The sequence below is a fragment of the Gossypium arboreum genome, chromosome 10, assembly GCF_025698485.1.
Source record: "Gossypium arboreum isolate Shixiya-1 chromosome 10, ASM2569848v2, whole genome shotgun sequence".
NCBI classification, from domain to species: domain Eukaryota; kingdom Viridiplantae; phylum Streptophyta; class Magnoliopsida; order Malvales; family Malvaceae; genus Gossypium; species Gossypium arboreum.
Window position 1 is genome coordinate 115,940,289 of NC_069079.1, and position 19,392 is coordinate 115,959,680.

A 19,392-nucleotide genomic window follows, 5' to 3' on the forward strand; every position below is an offset into this window, starting at 1 on the left:
ATCGTCTGTGCGGTCTTTCCTTATCGCATTGGGGTATGGCACACGAGGTTTGTACTCTTTACTTACCAGTTTCTTGTCATTGTGGTCCACCTCACCTTTACCTTTACTTACCACAGTTCCTTGCCTCGGTTCTGGTTCAGGTGTAACTAACCCTTCCTCATCTTGAATGGTAATTGCATTGAGTTGCTCCCTTGGGTTAGATTCAGTGTTACTCGGTAGGCTACCTTATGGTCGTTCAGATATCAATTTAGCGAGCTAACCTATTTGAGTTTCGATCCCTTGGATCGATGCTTGTTGATTCTTAAGTGTTGTCTCGGTATTCTAAAAATAAGTTTTTAACATCGAGATGAATTTTGTTAGCATCTCCTCGAGGTTCGGCTTTTTCTCTTGTTGGTAGGGTGGTTGTTGGAAGCCTAGAGGTAGTGGTGGTCTCTAATTTCCTTGGCCTCCCCATGAAAATTTTGGGTGGTTCCTCCAACCTGCATTGTAAGTGTTACTATAAGGATTATTTTGAGATATAGGATTATTACCCATGTAATTTAACTGCTCGCTCTCCATGTTGTGGCCATAGGGTGGGTATTCTAAATTGCTTGATCCACCTCCACTTGCTTCGCACTGCATTACTGGGTGAACCCGTGAAGAACCAAGAAAACCGTCAATTTTTCTACTCAAAAGTTCTACCTGATTAGAGAGCATGGTGACCGAATCAATGTTAAAAATGCCGGCTGTTTTTGTTGGCTTTGTCCTCATGACTTGCCACTGATAATTATTCAGTGACATCTCTTCTATAAATTCATAAGCATCCTCAGGTGTCCTATTATTGATAGTTCCCCAGCAGCTACGTTGATCATCTGTCGAGTCAAAAGATTCAAGCCATTGTGAAACGTTTAAACCTATAGCCAGAGTGGTAACCCATGGTGAGGGCACCTTCTCAATAGATCCTTGTATCTCTCCCATGCATCGTAGAGTGTTTTTAAATCCATCTGCACAAAAAAGGAGATATCATTACGTAATTTGGTTGTTTTAGCCGATGGAAAATATTTTAGTAAAAAAATTTCGGTCATTTGTTCCCAAGTAGTGATTGACCCTCGTGGTAATGGGTTAACCATTGTTTAACCTTATTCCTCAATGAAAAGGGAAACAACTGAAGGTGAATGGCATCATCAGAAACGCCATTTATTTTAAAAGTGTCGCAAAACTCTAAGAAATTTTCCAAGTGAGCGTTGGGATCCTCATCCTGCAAACCTTCAAACTGAACAAATTGTTGTATCATTTGAATTGTGTTAGGTTTCAGTTCAAAATTATTTGCAGCAACAGCAGGCCTAACTATACTTGACTTAGTTCCTATTAAAGAAGGTTTAGCATAATCATACATAGTACGTCGAGCAGGATTTTGATTTACTGGATCAGCGGCAATCGCAGGAGGTAGCGGATTTTCCTGGTTTTCAGCCATCTCCTCAGTTGTGGTTGAAGTATCGTCCTCTTGCTCTTCCTCCGTGTATCTTAAGCTTCGCCTTATTTCTCTTCAGTTTCTGCGAATTGTGCGATCGATCTCACTATCAAACAGTAATGGTCCCGACGGGTTTCTTCTAGTCATACACTATAAAAACCTGTCAAGAACGAATAAAAGAAAAATTAGAAAAGAAAATACAAATTTAAATTGCAAATAAAGTAGAATGGCTAAAGTAATAAAAATCGAGTGTTCCAAATATCCTAATTCCCCGGAAACGGAGCCAAAAACTTGATACATGATATTCGCGATAGATTTTAAAAATTTATAATTAATCATTCTTGAAACTAACTATTATCATGATAAAGGCAAGTGTACCTATCGAACAGTAGTATAGCTTTAGCCAGACCAGATTGTCAAACCCAAAGGAACCAAGAATACTAGTAATTACTTTCTTTTTATTATCTAGCCTAAAATTAAGGGGTTTGTTTATATCAACTAATTAACTAAACTAAGGATGCACAGAGAGAAATTTGGGAAAAGCTTTTGGGAGAACTCTATTGATTAAGACAATACCCAAGGAAAAATCCACCTAGACTTCACTTGTTATTTGACTCTGAATCAGACGATTTATTCATTTGACTTGATCCGTAGAAATCTCTAAGTTATATTATTATCTCTCTCGAGACTAATAACGTCTAACCCTAAGTTGATTAATTGAAATCTCTTTCTAATTAACACCCTAGTGTTGCATTAACTCGATCTATAGATCCCCTGATTAGGTTTCACCCTAATCCGGCAAAATCTTATCACCCTATCTCTAGGCGTGAAATCAATTCCGCTTAATTACAAAAAAATTACTCTTAAACAGGGTCTATTCCTCCTCTGAATAAGAGCATTAACTTGAATCAATATTTTGGAATATTAAAAAAAGAATTTAGAACACATAATTAAGAACAAGTCAAATATTTATCATACAATTCAGATAATAATAACAAGATTTGTCTTAGGTTTTATTTCCCTTAGGTATTTAGGGAGTTTAGTTCATAACTAAGAAAGAAAACATCCCAAAAGAATAAAGATAACAAAACATAAATAAAACCCAAAACCCAAAACCCCTGAATGGAAATTGAAGGGAGATCTTCAGTCTTGACCATGAATCCGGCTTCCGAGATGGATCAATCGGCTTCCCTATAGTAATTCCTTGCCTCCTACTCCACGTTTCTCCTCTAAGTGCCTCATCTGGTGTTTAAATAGGCTTTATAATGTCTAAGATCCCTCAAAAGTGGCCTTTTCAGAATATGACTATACTTGGGCTCGGCAGGAACACGCCCCTGTGACATGCCCGTGTGCGATTACTCCAGCCCGTGGTCAAGGCTGTTGAATAGAGACAGACGTGTAGTCTACCCATATAAGTCATGCTTCGATCCTGCCAAATGGACACGGCCGTGTGCCACGCCCGTGTGAGGAAGTCTAGGCCATGTTGATTTCCCACGTGGGTCCATTTTCTCTGTTTTCGGCTCATTTCTCGCTCTTTTTACTCTCATATGCTCGCCTAAGTATAAAACATGAAATTAAAGAATTAGGAGCATCAATTCTCCAAATCTAAGGAGAAATCATCTATAAATGTGATAAGCATGAGATAAAAATATGTATAAATTGCAGTTTATCATCTATATTTTCAAATTAACTCAATGATCAAATCGTAGTTTTTTCTTAAACGAGTCGAATTAGAGCTTTTCTTAGGTCTATAGGTTAACTTAGCCATTTAGTTGGCTAATGTTGTCTTCACAAATTGGCCATAACATCTAGGTCGGTTTGGGGAGGTTACATGATAATTTTGAAAATTTTAGATTTTAGTCCTCAGCCAACCTCATTTTATCGAAAGAGCTTTCGTAAGCTCGTTTAATATCTAATATGATTATATAACATGTTGTAATTATGTATTGAAATTAATAGCATGTATTAATTTTTGAATTGAATTGCAAATGAGATTGTACTTTCTCTAGTGATGAATATGGCATTTCCCACAAACATGGCGATTGTGTTGGGTATGGGGTGTTACACAAGCATTGCTTTAAAACAATCCATAAGAAAAAAAATTAATATTTCAACACTATCAAAATACTCAGTTCGATATCCTTATGAATGGTTTCAAGATGGATGGTTTCTTCTCATTTTTCCACTTGGAAGTAGGATACAAAGACGTTTCTATTACCGAAAACTATCTAATGGCCTTAGAGTTTATCATTCACTATTTTATATTATTCGCAATATTGTCTCGAGAAATGACTGCAATAATTATGTCATTTACTTCAACCAAATTGACATTTTACTTAGAAAAATTATAATTGACATTTTACTCAGAAAAATTATCATTTCTTCCATTTTGATTTAGGTGAACTGTCATGATTTGATACGTCAAATTAGGCTCAGCAAAACACTCGATGAGCTTATTCTCATGCAAATTAAGTGTCTTTTCTATGATTTTTTTTGAATTTTAGCTTTCACCATTAATAAATATTTTTGGCTGAGTTTGCTCATTTTTAAGACCCAAATAGGCAACATGGTGCCATGGGGACCTAATGAGGTTTTTAAGTTGGTGTAGGAAGACAACAATGGCCCAACCTAAAAGAAAACATCATTCAAAGTGGGTGTCACGACGTTAATAATAGTGATGTAATGACATCAAGACCTTTCTCCTTGATGATGCAAAACTTCAACGTGAAATTAACATGGAGCCTACTGTTAAGAGAGATGAGACACTGAAGGTAGGATGTCACGACACCATGGCAACATCGCGTTATCGAGCCTCCAAAATTGTGATATCCCTAGAGGTGTTGAAATGAAGAAATTAGAGCCAACACTAGTGATGTCACGACACCAAGGGTAGGATGTCGTGACATTGAGTCCCCTCAAAACCACGAGTTTGCTACTATCTAAGGTGTTGCGACACTGTGCGTGAAGAGGAGAAAATAGCTGTAAGAGTAGTCTTTTTTCCAACATCAACCTAAGCCAAAATACAACTTTTAGGGTCATTTTTGTCTAAAATTTGGAATTGTATTTAGCTATTGAAAGGCATTTTTGGCCGGTAACTTAAGGGGAGCCACCTTTTCTTTCATCTTTTAAGCTTAGTAGTTACTTATTCTTCATTTTTTTAGGGTTTTAGTTCATAGCTTTTCCGAGATTAGTTAGTTTTAGTTGGTAATTTAGTTAGTTTTTACTATAGCTTTAGTATATATTGCACTTTGGTACTTTAACTTTGTTTTGTATGTTTATTTTCATCCAAATCTTTCAATATATTTCAGTTTTATTTTCTCTCTAAAGTCCAAAAAATCTAAACTTTATTTGTTTTCTATCTCTGTTGTTGCTGTCATCATCTTCTTCAAGCTTCCATCAAGAAATTTCTAAGATTTTCTTAACCCTACTTTTGTGCTTATTTTTATGTATGATTTGAGTATGTGTTGGGTTGTTAACTAAATTTATGGTGATTGGCTGATGAAAATGTTGTTTGATTAATTATTGGTAAAGGATTAAATCATAAAAATTGGGCCAAATCGAATAAACCTCAAAACTTAGAATTTACATCTTTAGGTGAAAATTTAGATAGATAAGATCGAGAGTAGATCCTATTGAGCACCAATATGATTGTCCCGAGTTAGTTTGGTGAGGTCGAGAGCTAAACCAAACTAAATTGTCTAATTTGGTAAAGTGGTAACCAAAGAGGTAAAATTGAGCCAATTGGAAGTTTAACCTTTTAGATCCTTAATCCAAAGACTAATCAACAAATGGAAGTCAACCAATTGCTTGTTTGTGTACTGAATTGTTAATTTTCTAATTTTGATTGTTTTATAATTTGGTCCTTTTTAGCATTAGGTAGCCGATTAATGTAATTTACCCTTGATTATAAGTTTTCATAATATAATACCTCACGAGTAGTTAGCTAGACTTCCTATTTATATGTTTGTTGTTTCGGAATCTCTTTGTCTTTGAACTCTCTTTGGTTCGATACTTGAAATATTCGGGTGTTCCATTGTAACACTATAAATATTACAACTCGATCTATCATACTTGCAGTGTACCATTAGATATTTAGAGATAATTGTGTTGATTCATTGCCTTGATACACGCACGTCGAGGCACGATCATTAGGCATAATATCAATTTTAACCATCAATATTTACATCTTTTGTTAATTTGACCCTTATTCTTTTTTTATTATCTAAAGTTTACCATTAACCTTTCAAAAAAAGTCAAATCACTGTTTTTAATGTAAATTATGGCTAAAACATCAATTTTTAACGATGTTGGTGCGACAACTTGCGTGGCAGCCCGTATGTTCTTCATTACATCAAATTGTAACTTATTTTAATAAACTTACCCATCATGAACATCCTTTAAAACATTTTTTTTGTTGTTACAATCATTCTCACATCCATCAATCATGTCGTCTTGGGGTTCCATGATTAAAAAGCAAGAACATGGATTACATCCAATCAGTTCATGAATTTTTATTCTCAAGACATTAGACGAACCAACGATTGATTAATGTTTGGCCATTATCTCTAGCTTAAATATTGTTTCTTGGGAAACTATTTAATAAGAGACGATCTTGAATGTGTAACCTTTAACTCAACACCCATCATGAACATGCTTTCATTTGTGAGTCATCTTGGGACAATCTCACTGAAATTCATGCATGACTAGTTGTCCTTAAAAAGAGATCTCATCCAGTGAACCCACATGATAAATTTTACCTTAAGGTGCAGCCAGGGTAGGAGCTGACTCAAAACATTATCATGCTATCACTTAGGGACCATGAATGGAGGTCGTATGTCTTATTTAGGGACCTTCTGCCACTCAATATTTTTTAAAAAAACATTCAAGGTTTTTTATCCCAGATTTCAAGAATGATCATACAATAGTCCTAGTGACATTCTTACCTAATCTATATGACATGCTTCCAATATGTGCATGGCATGCTACAACAATTTTATCATATTCACATATGATTCTTCATAGTTTTTCGTTTAAGGGAAAGATTAAAAAAGTGAATGTGAATAGTGCACCAAGTAGGGTCTAAGAAAGGGAGGTGAGACTTATTTTACCGTTTAAAAATCAAGTCTTTCTTTGTCAAAGCCAATCCTAGACATGCATCTTCTCATTACCACACTTCTCACAACAATAAAATAACCCAAAAAGGTGAATGAAACAATACAACACATGTATTTTTGCATTACCAAACTTCTTATTTTTTAATCGACCAATTGTTAATCATTTCATACATATATATATCACAAGTATAATATAATATAACATAATATAAATACTATAAACAATTATAGAACAAATATATAAAGAGATGGATAACTAAAATAGAATTGCCGGTCAAGGTTTCCATGGTTTTATTTCTAGAAAATAAATGAAAAACAAAATTACATAGCTTTTCACCATAAGGTATTTCTTGGGTCTTCAACCGCCATCTCTCCATCTTCTTCTCGTCATGGCCTTCTTTTGAAAAAATTACATTTAAGTCCTATGTCCATTTCCGACTCACAAGAATTCTGTGAATTAAAAAAAAGTCCTACGTGGAGATGATAGTCCACGTAGAGGTGCATTTAGGAGGGTTGGTAGGGACCCCGACCTCCCCTAAAATGTAAAATTTTTATATAGGCCCTGAAATTTTTTTAAAAATTTAAAATTAGTAAAGGTAAAATTTCACTTCGACCCCCTAAAATTATAAAAATTTGATTTAATCCTTTAAAAATTATAAAGATATAGTCTATAAAAAATTAAAATTTTATTCGCCCCCCCTAAAAATTTGTTCTGGCTTTGCCCCTAAGTCCATGGTCTATTCCTAATAACCACAACCTTGACAAAAATAAAAAATATACAATATTGCTTCCATTCCCATATATAACTCCACGCATGCATAAGATCTAAATAATGTCATTTTCTATGTAATCAAATCATTTAAGAAGAAGAAAAATCTATTTTTGGTTACTAGTTTATCCTTATAGATAGAGCACAACTTGGCTCTAATACCAATTGTTGGAAAGTCGGCTTCGAAAAACGTAGTGAACAATATGTCTAAGGAAAAATCAGAGTTTTAAATTGTTTTTCCAAAAATAAGAACTTGGTTGTGTTATCTAAAGTAATAAACACTTAATCAAAATCATAACTTTATGATTTGTCTAGGATGAACGTTTCGATCGAGTAATTTTCTCCGCTATCCTCAAGCTCACGTCTACTAAGTATGTGCTCACTTCGAATAAAAAAATCACAAAATTACCATTGGGGCATTTTCATAATTTCTCTAAACTTCTAGGGTTAGGTTATAAATAATTAGAATATCTCTAGAAATTTTTTGAAATAATTTCTTCAAAGAATTTTCTCTCTACAACTTTTCTTGAATTCAAGTGTATGAGAATAATTATTAATGCACTCTTTATATAAGTAGAGTTTAGAGATAGTTCAACTAGGATTAGAATTAATCACATTAATATTAAATTAATAAAATATTATCTAGATAAATATTAAATTAAATTTAATATTAAATTTATTAAAACAATATTATCTTTGGAAAAATTAATTTGAAATCAAATTACCAGTAGAGTCCCACTAGAAGTCTAATTTTTCCATTGCTCTACCTCAGAAAAACCGCCGCTGTTGACAATTCGTCGATCGTCGCATCGCCGTCGTCACATTCATTGTGCCCAGTGGTACCATTACCGGCACGACTCCCCCGGTACCCCGAACCGTCATTTTTTCTCTTGAATAGGCTTGGCTGATTCGACTGTTGTCTATTCGATCCGGGCTAGTGACTACCCTACAGGTCCAATCCAACCAACGGTTGGACCATCAACCCTGTTTCACACACAGGGCCCAATTCAACTAGTTTTGGGTTTCAATCTCAGGTTTTTGGTTCTCTAGTTTAATTTTTTTTCTCGGGTCCAATTTTCAAGTTCAATTTCCCATTGAGCCAATTGTCAGATTTGAAAAATAATTTTCAAAATATCATATTTATTTTAATTATTTTGATTCATTTAATTTTACTTGGTCAAAATTAATTTTCCAAAAAATCACTAAGATTTTCCAAATTATTTTTTAAGAAAATTCTTTAATCAAATTCTCTAGTTGAACAAATCCTCACAACCACCTAATTTAATTCCATATCGAATAAATTGACTCAATTAAATTATTTCCAAAGTAATAAAATTTTCTTCTAATTCAAATGCAATTCGATTGAGCTTTTGTTGAGCTAGCGGAGAGACTAATCTGACATATACAATTAGGCTCGAGGAGTTGCAATTATGTCCAAAAGCATTGTTCTAATAATTCGCAATTTACTAAATTGTGGAGTCAGTCCACAAAAAGTACCATGATTGAAAACTCCTTATTGTATATTCTTTACGAAAGCAATCCATCCAGCTATTTTGTCCAATGACCTCGCCATGTGTGTGTTACCCTCATATGATATTCTTGATTCCTTTGAGTTAAATTCATTCAGTCAATACAATCTTATTTATCTCATTATCACTATTGTGTCTTCTTGATGATTAATATGATCTCTCTCAACTAATGACTATGATAAATTGCTCTTTCGAGAACAAGCATCGCGTGACTGCCTTCCATATTTATCAATGCACACAATGTCAATGTGAGGATATCCTTCGAGTTATGAATTCCATTGTTGCTAGTAAAGTCATGTCATACACAAGTCATTTACCCAACATACCAGCTATCGGCTCGATCATCTTTAGAGCATATGTCTCAATTTATATCAAAGCACATGAGTTAATATGCATGGTCAATGACTAACTCATGATTTAGGTAATTTAAACTTTGAACTTCACAAGTGAATTAATTAAAAATTGAATTTAAAGCTAATTCAAAATTGAATTTAAAGCTAATTCAAATTGGGTCCAGTTTAATGTATTATTCTTCTAATGACTAAATTTATGTCTCTACATGTGGAGTCAATTACTACTCTAGCCAAGACTAGTCATCTCTCTAATTGAAATTGTAGACGACATACTAATTCTTCTATGTATTTGAATCAAATGTTCACTTTGATTCTTTTAGAGGATTATAGACTCGTTTAGATTATCTACTGAAGTAAGTTATATTTCTCGCAATGTAAATGTTCTTCGAGTGCCACTTATCATCAGCTTGAACTTAGACAATCAATAAGCTAATATTTTCTTGTCACAATTTCACTATGTATACAAAATATGAAAGATAGAAACACAAAATATATGAAGGTAAATTGTTAAATTAACTTTATTTATTTATCCACTGTTCAAATACATAGAAAACACTTACATGTTTACTACAATATGAGCATATTTCCCAACACTCTAATAATTAAAACATTTACCCTTCTGTCGGATACCACACATCTCCCTTGAAAAAAAAACTTGTCAAGAAATAAATGTGTTATTCCAACACAACTAGTAATTAATCCATGAGGTAAATAAATAACCATTTTTTAGTCAAATTGGCTAAAGAGAAAGGAGAAGTGTGAAGTTTTGTTTGATCCTCTATTACTTTCTGCAATTTCATGCTCGAATAGACGATGTGAAACTCCTTAAGATGCTTGTGAGGATTATTATTTTGTAAGCCATGAAAAGTGGGTAATTGATGGATCAACCCTGATTTCAGTTTAACGGTGTCTCTATAATTGGAAAGGCAATGTAGAGTGGTTGTTGATCAATTATATCTTAGCAAGTTATCGCAAAGTTTGGTTTTTAGCCATGTTTTGGCTTCAATTCCGTTGATCAACCTAGTATTTTCTTTTTGGTTTTCTTTAGTAGGTGGAGAAGATGTTCTTATTAGTCATTTTTTCTCGCATGATTGTTTCCTTTCCTTAAGCACAAGTGTAACAACCTATTGTTCAGTGGTACTAGGAACAGCGATTTTGAAACCTCGTTCTCTGATGATCAAGTCTGTAAATATTATTATTTAATATTTACGAGTTTAATTTATAAGTATATTGAATTTTGGTATAGAAATTTATTCGAATTGATAGTTAAGTAAGGTATAAGGTCTAAATCGTAGAAGTCGTAAAAGTTAATCTCTATAGATTTTTATTAGTTAAAATGTTTGTCTAATGATTTATCAAGGTTTTAAATGGAAATTAGCCACTTATCCAAAAGATATGGACGGTTAGTACTTATTAATTAGTTAAATATATGCTAATATTAATGTTAAAATTTGATTAAAAGATATTAAAACATAAAACAAAAAGTAACTGGCCATTTTCTTCATCTTTTTCCTCTCTTCTTCATCGTCCCTCCATGGTTAGAAGCCAAAATTTTCAGCCAAGCTTTTATTCTCGCATGGTAAGCTAATCCAAGCCCGTTTTTCATAAATTTTATGTTTTAGAGATCCCGGGTGCTTCATTTTGCTAACCCGTGTGTCAATTTCTGAAACTGTTAAAGATTTTAAATCTTTCCATTGTTGAATCTTGAAGCTTTTGGAACTAAATTGTAAGATTTTAAGGTTAGAAATGAAAAATAACTAATTTGTAAAATGGAAATTATTATATCTCAACTTAGGGACTAAAGTGTGAATGTTTCAAAATTAGAATGAAATTATTGTAATTTTTTTAATATAGGGTTGTAGAAGGATGGAATTGATATCGATTTCAAAACTGAAACTCAAATTTGAAAGTTAAAGTAATTTCAGTTTTAGGGGCTAAATTGAATAAAATGTGAAATTTAGGGAACTTTTGTAAAATGAAAATTAAATTTTCATATGCTTGAAATAAGATGGTATAAAGTGCTTGAAACTAATAATTTGAAATAAATAACCGTATAGATCAAGATTTGAATCAACCAGAAGTTAATTGACAAAAAAGAAAAATTACAGATTAGTCCCTAACATTGCACTTATTACCTTTTTGGTCAGGTAAGTTCATATCGTATAGTTATATATGTAAATGTAGTGTATGTTTCTGAATTATTAATTTATATTGTTTGAATGTACTTTAAATTGTATACAAATTGGTACAAAAAGGTGAAAATGGATTGAATTGTAAAGAATTGATCTGATGTATTGAATGTGCCTGAGTGAATGCAAGAAAGTATAAGATACGATTAGCAGTCCAATAAGGTCATTTGCACATTATACTGGATATGTATAAGAAATGATACATAGAATACTGATGTATAAAAAAACTCACTAATTATACCAGAATCTTGCATTTGTTCCGGATTACAGAGTTATGCCTTTACGGAGACTTCGGTGTGGTGAAGTAATGTATTTTCTTATTACATATGATGCCTACAGAGACCTTTGTATCCATACCTGTTTATTATAGCTCATCAAGCTAATCGGTTAATAAGAAATAGTTGAATGATGATGTGTTTTACAATTGGAAATAGCTATATGTGAATGGAATAATGTAAATGATGTATATGTTTGATAATCCTAATAGAATGGCACTGAATTGAATTGTATTGTACAAATTTAAATGCTATAAGACTTGTATTTGATGATCTCACTATATTGTTATTGAATATGAAAACATGAAAGTTGTAGTTATCTAATTCGTTTTGTTAATTGTGATTTGAGGTGAGTTTACTATTTTAAAGCCTATGAACTTACTAAGCATTCATAATGCTTACTCTGTTATGTTTTCCTATCTTTTAGCTGTCTTTTGTAGAGCGTGATGATGGGATCGCCCAAGTGCTCACACTATCCAGCCTTCGATTCAGTAGTCTTTTAATCGTTCTGGACTCGGTTATTTGGCATGTATATAGGCGTTGTTGTTGTTGTTGTGTGTGTGTGTATGTGTGTGTTTATCTTGAACGATGATGATTTTGGACCCTAAATAGTGTTTAACTTGAATGGTTATATGTTGTGTATGAAAGTGTATACTTTGGTAATATGTTTAGATATAATTGAAGCATATAAATGATCATATTGATAATGAAATGGTTGAGTTGGATAATGTAATTGAGTAGTATCACCTGGCTGAATGGTTGATGATTACATAGGTTGAAATGTTTAGAAAGGTACATATTTGATGTTCAATTATATGTGAAATGATTGACTTGTGAATGGCCAATTATATTTTTGGTTGGTAGATGAAATTGTCATGTACATAATTCATTTGGTATGAATTATTGGGTAAAAGTTTAAGTATTGTTATGTAAATGGCAAAATAAGACATGTTAGAATTGTTAATGAAGAATGGTGAATTGTTGTTTTTGGTATGTTTTGGATTGAGCTTATGTAAGTTTTAGGTTTGCCTATGACACCATTTGAATTGGTATTTGGTTTGAGCATGAAAAGGTACCAAAATGTAGTATTTTTGAGACCTTCTGGAAAAAAGTATTGATGCCATAAATTGACGTATCGATACTTTACCAAATTGTCATGATTTTAAAAACAAAAGAATGCCAAATTGGCATCGATACCAATATAAAGTATCAATACTTATTCCTAAGGATTGACACTTTATAAAGGTATCGATACAAATTGACTTGTGTCCAAAATTTTAAAAATGGTAGAATGGCAAGATAGTATTAATACTTCTTAACAGGGGTATCGGTACCTTATTCCAAGTATCGATTCTCGTGAATTTTACCTTGAGTTTTGAAACATCGAAGTTGACAATGGTATTGGTGTCTGAAGTGGGTATCAATACCTATTTTCAAATTTTGTAAAGTTTTCCATATGGTTCGTCAGAGTGGGTGAGGTTTGTTGTAAGTTAGCACAATATGAAAATGTCAATGAGTCCTTTGGGACTTGGTATGGGATGAAGGAGTCCACCAAGGATTGGTCTGACCATGGAAGTCCACCAATGAAGGTATGACCCAAGGATCCTTGGGTGAGGAATCAAGAAAGTTACCATAAAAGTCTTTGAACACCCTGTGTGTGGGCTATATGAAAGGAAGAAAAGACGAGAAAGATAGGACTTGTTGATGGGGCGAGGTATTGGGACTACAGTCAAGTAGAGGGATCAACCAAAAAAAAGTCTTATAGTGAGCTGGGTAGCTTGGTGGATCAGGTGGAGTCCACCACCCTGATAAAGAACATTCACCTTGAACGAGCAAAGAGTAAATTTATGTTTAAATTAGTTTACATTTGTTTCCATCATGAGATAAGGTTTAATTGTTTATTTGTGACCTAGTGAAGGAACTTACTAAGTTCATTTGAACTTACAGCAGCGTGGTTGATGTTCACAGGATTTGCAAGGTTGATCAAGGACTCGGAGGAGGGACCAAGCTAGATTGAGTGGAGATCGGGGATCACTGTGGGATCAAAGTCATACACATAGGAAAGGGGGTTCCATTAGAGGCTTCACATAAGGATAAATCATGGTGTGACCAAACGATGTCTTTAGAGTCTGGATTTTGAAATAGTTAACCTTAAGTCAAAAACTTATAGGGTCTTATTGTAAACAAACAACCTAATTAGAGATAGAAATTTGAGAAATTAAGTATTCAGTGCTTTAAGGCCTTGATTCTAAGAATTATTATTCATTTTATTTCAGACTGTTTTTATAACAGTTTAGGTCATAAGAAATTAAGGTTAAGAGAACCTAGTCCATTGCGACGCTTCATACCTAGATCTAACAGATAGGTCGGGTTTGGGGTGTTACACCTAGCCCAATCCTCATATAAATATATGCTAAGAATGTTTTAGAGTGACAAATAATTCATGGGCCTTCCTCTGTAGTGTTTTTCAAGTATCAGATAATCCATTTGCCTGCTTTCTAGTGAGTTTTCTATAGGAGAATGCATAAATTGATAACTTTTATTACAAAATATGAAATAATAAATCGAGCGAATATCAAAAACTGGAGTTTTCTCAACATTTTTCTATACTATGTAGCATTAATAAGATTGATCCCATCATAAAGAGTCAATTGCTACGGTGAGGCAATTGGAGAGAGCACACATTTACTATCTTGCATATTTGTTTTAGTTAACAAATCAAGTACATACTTGGATTGGGTTAAAAACAAACTATTAGTTGTCTGAAGAACTTTAATTCTTAAAAAAAAAAAAAAAAAAACTTACCCAGTGCTAACTTTTTTTTTTCATGACAATAACTCAGTTACTAATATATATATTTATATATATATAACTTCAAAGTGAGAAGGTTTGATGGCAAAAGAGAAATACAGATTATTTTTTAAATCAAAAGATAATTTTGTAATTTTTAAAATATATAATATTAAAATAAGAACAGATGATTCACAGTAGCATGGGTGGTAATTGATTATGTTACTAATTTTGGAAAAATAATAAATTTGTTAAATTTCGTAAATTCCGATGTGTGTATTTTATTGGTAAAATATTGTTAATGTTTTGTTTCCTTTAGTACTGGGTTGGGTCAGTTTTGATATTGGGTCGAGTTGGGTTTCAAATTAAACCATAAAAATATGTGAGAAACGCTAGAAGGAGGGCTTGAACCTCCGACCTTATGGTTAACAGCTACACGCTCTAACCAACTGAGCTATTCCAGCAGGTTACTGTTTTTATCATGCGTAACCTATTTTTTCGCTCTTCTTGTTTTATAATTCTGTCCAACCACTTTAATTCAACAACGCCGGTTAAAGACCATGTAAGTTTAAATTATTTAATAACAATAGTAGTTGTATATATAGTAAACAATATTATTGCAATAATTAGTATATGTTTGCTACCAATGTTTTTAAATTTTTATATTATATTACTAAATTATTTTTACATATATTAATTTCATCTTAATATTTAATTTATGATTATCATTTTAGATTAATTGTCACTTAACTAATGCTACAATTATATGTCAATTAAAAGTAATTTGAGCTTTATAAACATTCTAACACTTTCAAGTAGAATTTAAAATAAGCTAGGAAAAAATCATTTTTGGTATTATTTATTAGATTCCCTTGTTAACGTTACTGAGGCACTAGAATGTGATGGAAAATCAATTTAATCGAACATGAGGTTGTTTTGCGATATTTATATTTTATTTTTATTCACTTTTTACTATTTTAATTTTTAATTATCATGGAACTAAAATTCAAACTTTGATGTTTAATGATGTTGTGCTAAAATTCAAGAACCAATTTTGATTGAAGATGGTGACGAGGATGGTAGATTGAAGAAAACATCAAGAAAAAGGATGATGACGAGGAGGATAGATTGAAGAAGGAGATCAATATTGAGAACATTTAAATATGTTTATTAGATTTCATTTTAATTTTTGTAGGAAGTTGGATTTCGGTTTGTTTAGATATAATTTTATTTTAATTATTTTTATTTATCTTTTATTTGCAACATATTGTTTTTTTATAATACAATTAAATGATTTAAGTTAAGACATATTCAGAGAGAGGTTAATAGAGTTACGGATTGCAACGCGAAAATAGATGGTGATGTGATGGATCAATTAATTATTCTTGAGAAACCTCCTAGATATGTAAGAGAACTCTTGGAGGATGACATTCGACAATCGTGTTGGTCATAGATAAAGCACATTAGCTGCTAATGTTATCTTAGATTTGTTATCTAAGCTTTATATTTACCAAAAAAATTACTATATAATTTAAAAAAACATTATTATGACAACCTCATCCCAATTATATAAAGTCGATTTTGAACATGAATTATGAAGTTTGATTCTACTTGATTCAATTTTATTTTACCTTTAAATTAATTTTTTATTCTGAATTAAAATATATTTTAAATTTAAAATGTTAAAATTACTTTTTTAAGTGGATTTCAAAATTAAAGCTAATGTTTTTACATTAAATTTAAATTTAATATTTAATTTGATAATTATTACTACATTAAAATCGTGGTCGATTACAAGAAATTTAAAAATCTAACGAAGTTTTTGAGAAGTACATATAAAGTTGTCTTGGAGGGAGCGAAAATAAGAATTAGGCTTTGATTACAAGAAAATCATAGGGATGATAATTTTATGAAATTCAAGCAATTTTATTTAAATGAACATATTTATGTTATTTGATTATTATTTTAATAAGAGAATGTTGTATTTCTTGATATGGAAATGAAGAAAAGAGAAGAGAAGTAAAAAGTAAGTTGGTGGCAAAGGCAAGGAGGTAGTAAAAGAGTGAAGGAAGAAGAAAGGAGTTTGTCCAAGCATTGGTTGGGAAGAAGAAAGGAGTTTGTCCAAGCATTGGTTGAAAGTACTTCAAGAATTTTACTTTATTTAATTTTATATAAGTATAATTTTGTTAAAATTTTTAATTTATATGTAAATATGTTGATGTTATGCAGAAAAATTTATTAATGAATGGTGAAGATGTGAATTGAATTTTAATTATAGAATGAATAGATTTGGTATATTGAAATGCTAGTAAGAAAAGATTAGATTATGAAAAATATAAAAATATGATATGTGAAATGATATCTTATGAAATAGAATATGTAATGCTTTAGTGAATGGATGAAAAGTGAAATTGTAGTGAAGTTATAAAGCGTATTAAATAATTGTGATGGCAAGGACTAAATTGTAAATAGTGTAAAGTTTGAATTATTTTCTTTTGATTGTCTGAATACAATGGATTCAAATCTATTAAAAGCTCATGTAGACAAGATGAGGACTAATAGGACATAAATGATATGCAATTAGGAAACTTTATGCGCGCAAATAAAAGTGGCACTTTGGTGCAAATAAAAGTGGCACTTCAACGCAATGCAATGACTGTTCCGTATATCTCATATGTTCTATTGAGTCTACAGTTGGGCTATATAAATATTAATAGTAAATATTTTACTAACGAGATCGAAACTGAACTATGAATTGATTGCTTGAGAATCCAGTATAGTTATTCTCTAATTAATGTTATATATGGTAGTATTAGGTTACAAAAATATATATTCAATGGTTAAAATGTTAAAGTAAATTTTAATTCTTGGTTAAATTTTAATTCTTGCTATACTTACTAAGTTGTCACAAGTTTAACGCGTTATTTTTCCAACGCATAGGTAAAGGCAAAACTTGAAACTCTAGGTTGAATATCAACCTCTACTCATCTGATCACATCCCAAGCTTGGAAGAAAGTATAGTTTGTCACTTAGGTAATAGTTATGACATGTACATAGGTTTAAGTCAAGTATATGAAAGTAAAACTCTTAGTAAAAACACCTGTAAAATTATGATCATTTTGTTAATCTTATAAACTTAGTTATATTTAATTAAGTAGTATGTTCAATTATATGATATTTAAGATTGAAAATACATATATGAGAATGGTATGTTGATTGGATTGGTTGAAATAAGGTAGATGAGCATTGCTTAGGGGGTTAAGAAATGAAGCATAGAAATTTTATAAAAATAGAGTGCACGTGTAACGACCCGTTTTTAGGTTAAATCGGAACAATGGTTTCGGGACCACAAATTCGAAGTCAAAATATTTATTTTATTATTTTAATAATGTCTACAGCATGATAGATTAATTATATGAAATTTTCGTTAAGAAATTTTACTGTTTAAATGCTTAATTCGATAAAAAGGACTAAATCGCGTAAAGCATTAAACTTGTGTTCTATTAGCTAAAAGTGTCAAATAGCTATGGAACTTTAAAGTAAAGGTCCTTAAGTGATAAATAGACCATTTATGGTTAGTGGAGGATGATAGCATGGCAATTGGTGTAATTTTGAATTAATTTTAAGGTTATAATGGTAAATGGTTTATTAAGGTTAATAATAATAAAACAAAACAAAATTTCTTCCTTCATTCTTCATCATCAACCGAAATTAGGGTGGATAAAACACCATTTTTTCTTTCTTCATTCGGCCAACCTTCCTTTTTCAATTAAGGTACGATTTTAGCTCAGTTTTTAATGATTTCTATGTTTTTGAGCTCGTTGCAGCATAATCTAGCTAGCCCATACCTTCGTTTTTGAAACTGTTATAGATTTTGAGATATTCCATTTTTTAATACTTGAGTATTTTGAAGTTTCTTGTTAGATTATTAATGGTTGTTAATAGTTATACAAGTTTTATAAAGTGATTTTTGACAAAAATGAGAATTAGGGATTAAATTGTGAAAGATAGAAATATTATGGTTAGAAATGTGAATTAAGTGGAAATATGGGTTATTATAATACCATATAGAATTCGGCTAAGGTGGATTGTGGTTAAAAATGTGTAATATACCATTTTATGTATAAAGGACTGAATTGCAAAATAGTTAAAATTATGGGGGTAAATATGTAAATTTCCATATATGTGAATTAGGGAATAAATTGAAATGAGTAGTTATTGAAAATATTGAATTTGATAAATATAGATCAAGACAAGAAAATATCAGAACTTGATTGGGGAAAACAAAAGTAGACAGGTAGACGAAAGTTAACCAAACAAATACGAGGTAAGTTCGTATAATTAGAATCGAACCTTTCTATACTTGCAATTGTTGAATTGAATATTTTAATTGAAATAGTTGAAATATGAATACCTAGATGATATATTGTATTCGTTACCAAGCCCCGTTTGAACTACGTGAATTTATTGGATACGAGTGACGTGTTATTGAGATTACCGTATTGGTCAAGCTCCTGCATTTGTTGCGGACTCACCTCAACTCGTAAGAGCTTACTGTTTCAGCTCACTGGAGCTTACCGTTTCAGCTCATTGGAGCTTACTGTTTAGCTCAATAGAGCTTACCGTTTCTGTAATGCGGGAACCGAAAGAAACAGTGAGATTTTTATACCCCTACCTCTTTTCAGGCAAATTTCAATGACGAAATTTATTAAAGGGGGGGGAGAATTGTAATGACCCAAATTTTACGGTTATCGAAAAAGTAAATTTTCGGGTCTCCGTTTCGAAAAAATGGATTTGTAAATATTTATTAAAAATATTTACGAAGACAATTGAGTGGTTAATTAGATTTTAATTAAGTAAATTTAGCTTAATTAAGAGTAATTAGTGGAAAGGATTAAATTGAATAAAGTGTGAAAGTTTAAT

At 31.7% G+C, this 19,392-nt stretch overlaps 2 non-coding genes across 2 annotated transcripts; one reads left to right on the plus strand and one right to left on the minus strand.

The window, feature by feature from the left end:
* The first annotated feature begins 909 nt into the window (after nt 1-909).
* On the plus strand, nt 910-1,016 carry LOC128283352 (small nucleolar RNA R71). The gene has a single exon (XR_008273694.1). It is a non-coding gene; the product is annotated as a small nucleolar RNA R71 (small nucleolar RNA).
* Nucleotides 1,017-14,859: 13,843 nt separating this feature from the next.
* Nucleotides 14,860-14,933, minus strand: TRNAN-GUU (transfer RNA asparagine (anticodon GUU)). The gene has a single exon. It is a non-coding gene; the product is annotated as a tRNA-Asn (tRNA).
* Between the last annotated feature and the right edge of the window lie 4,459 nt (nt 14,934-19,392).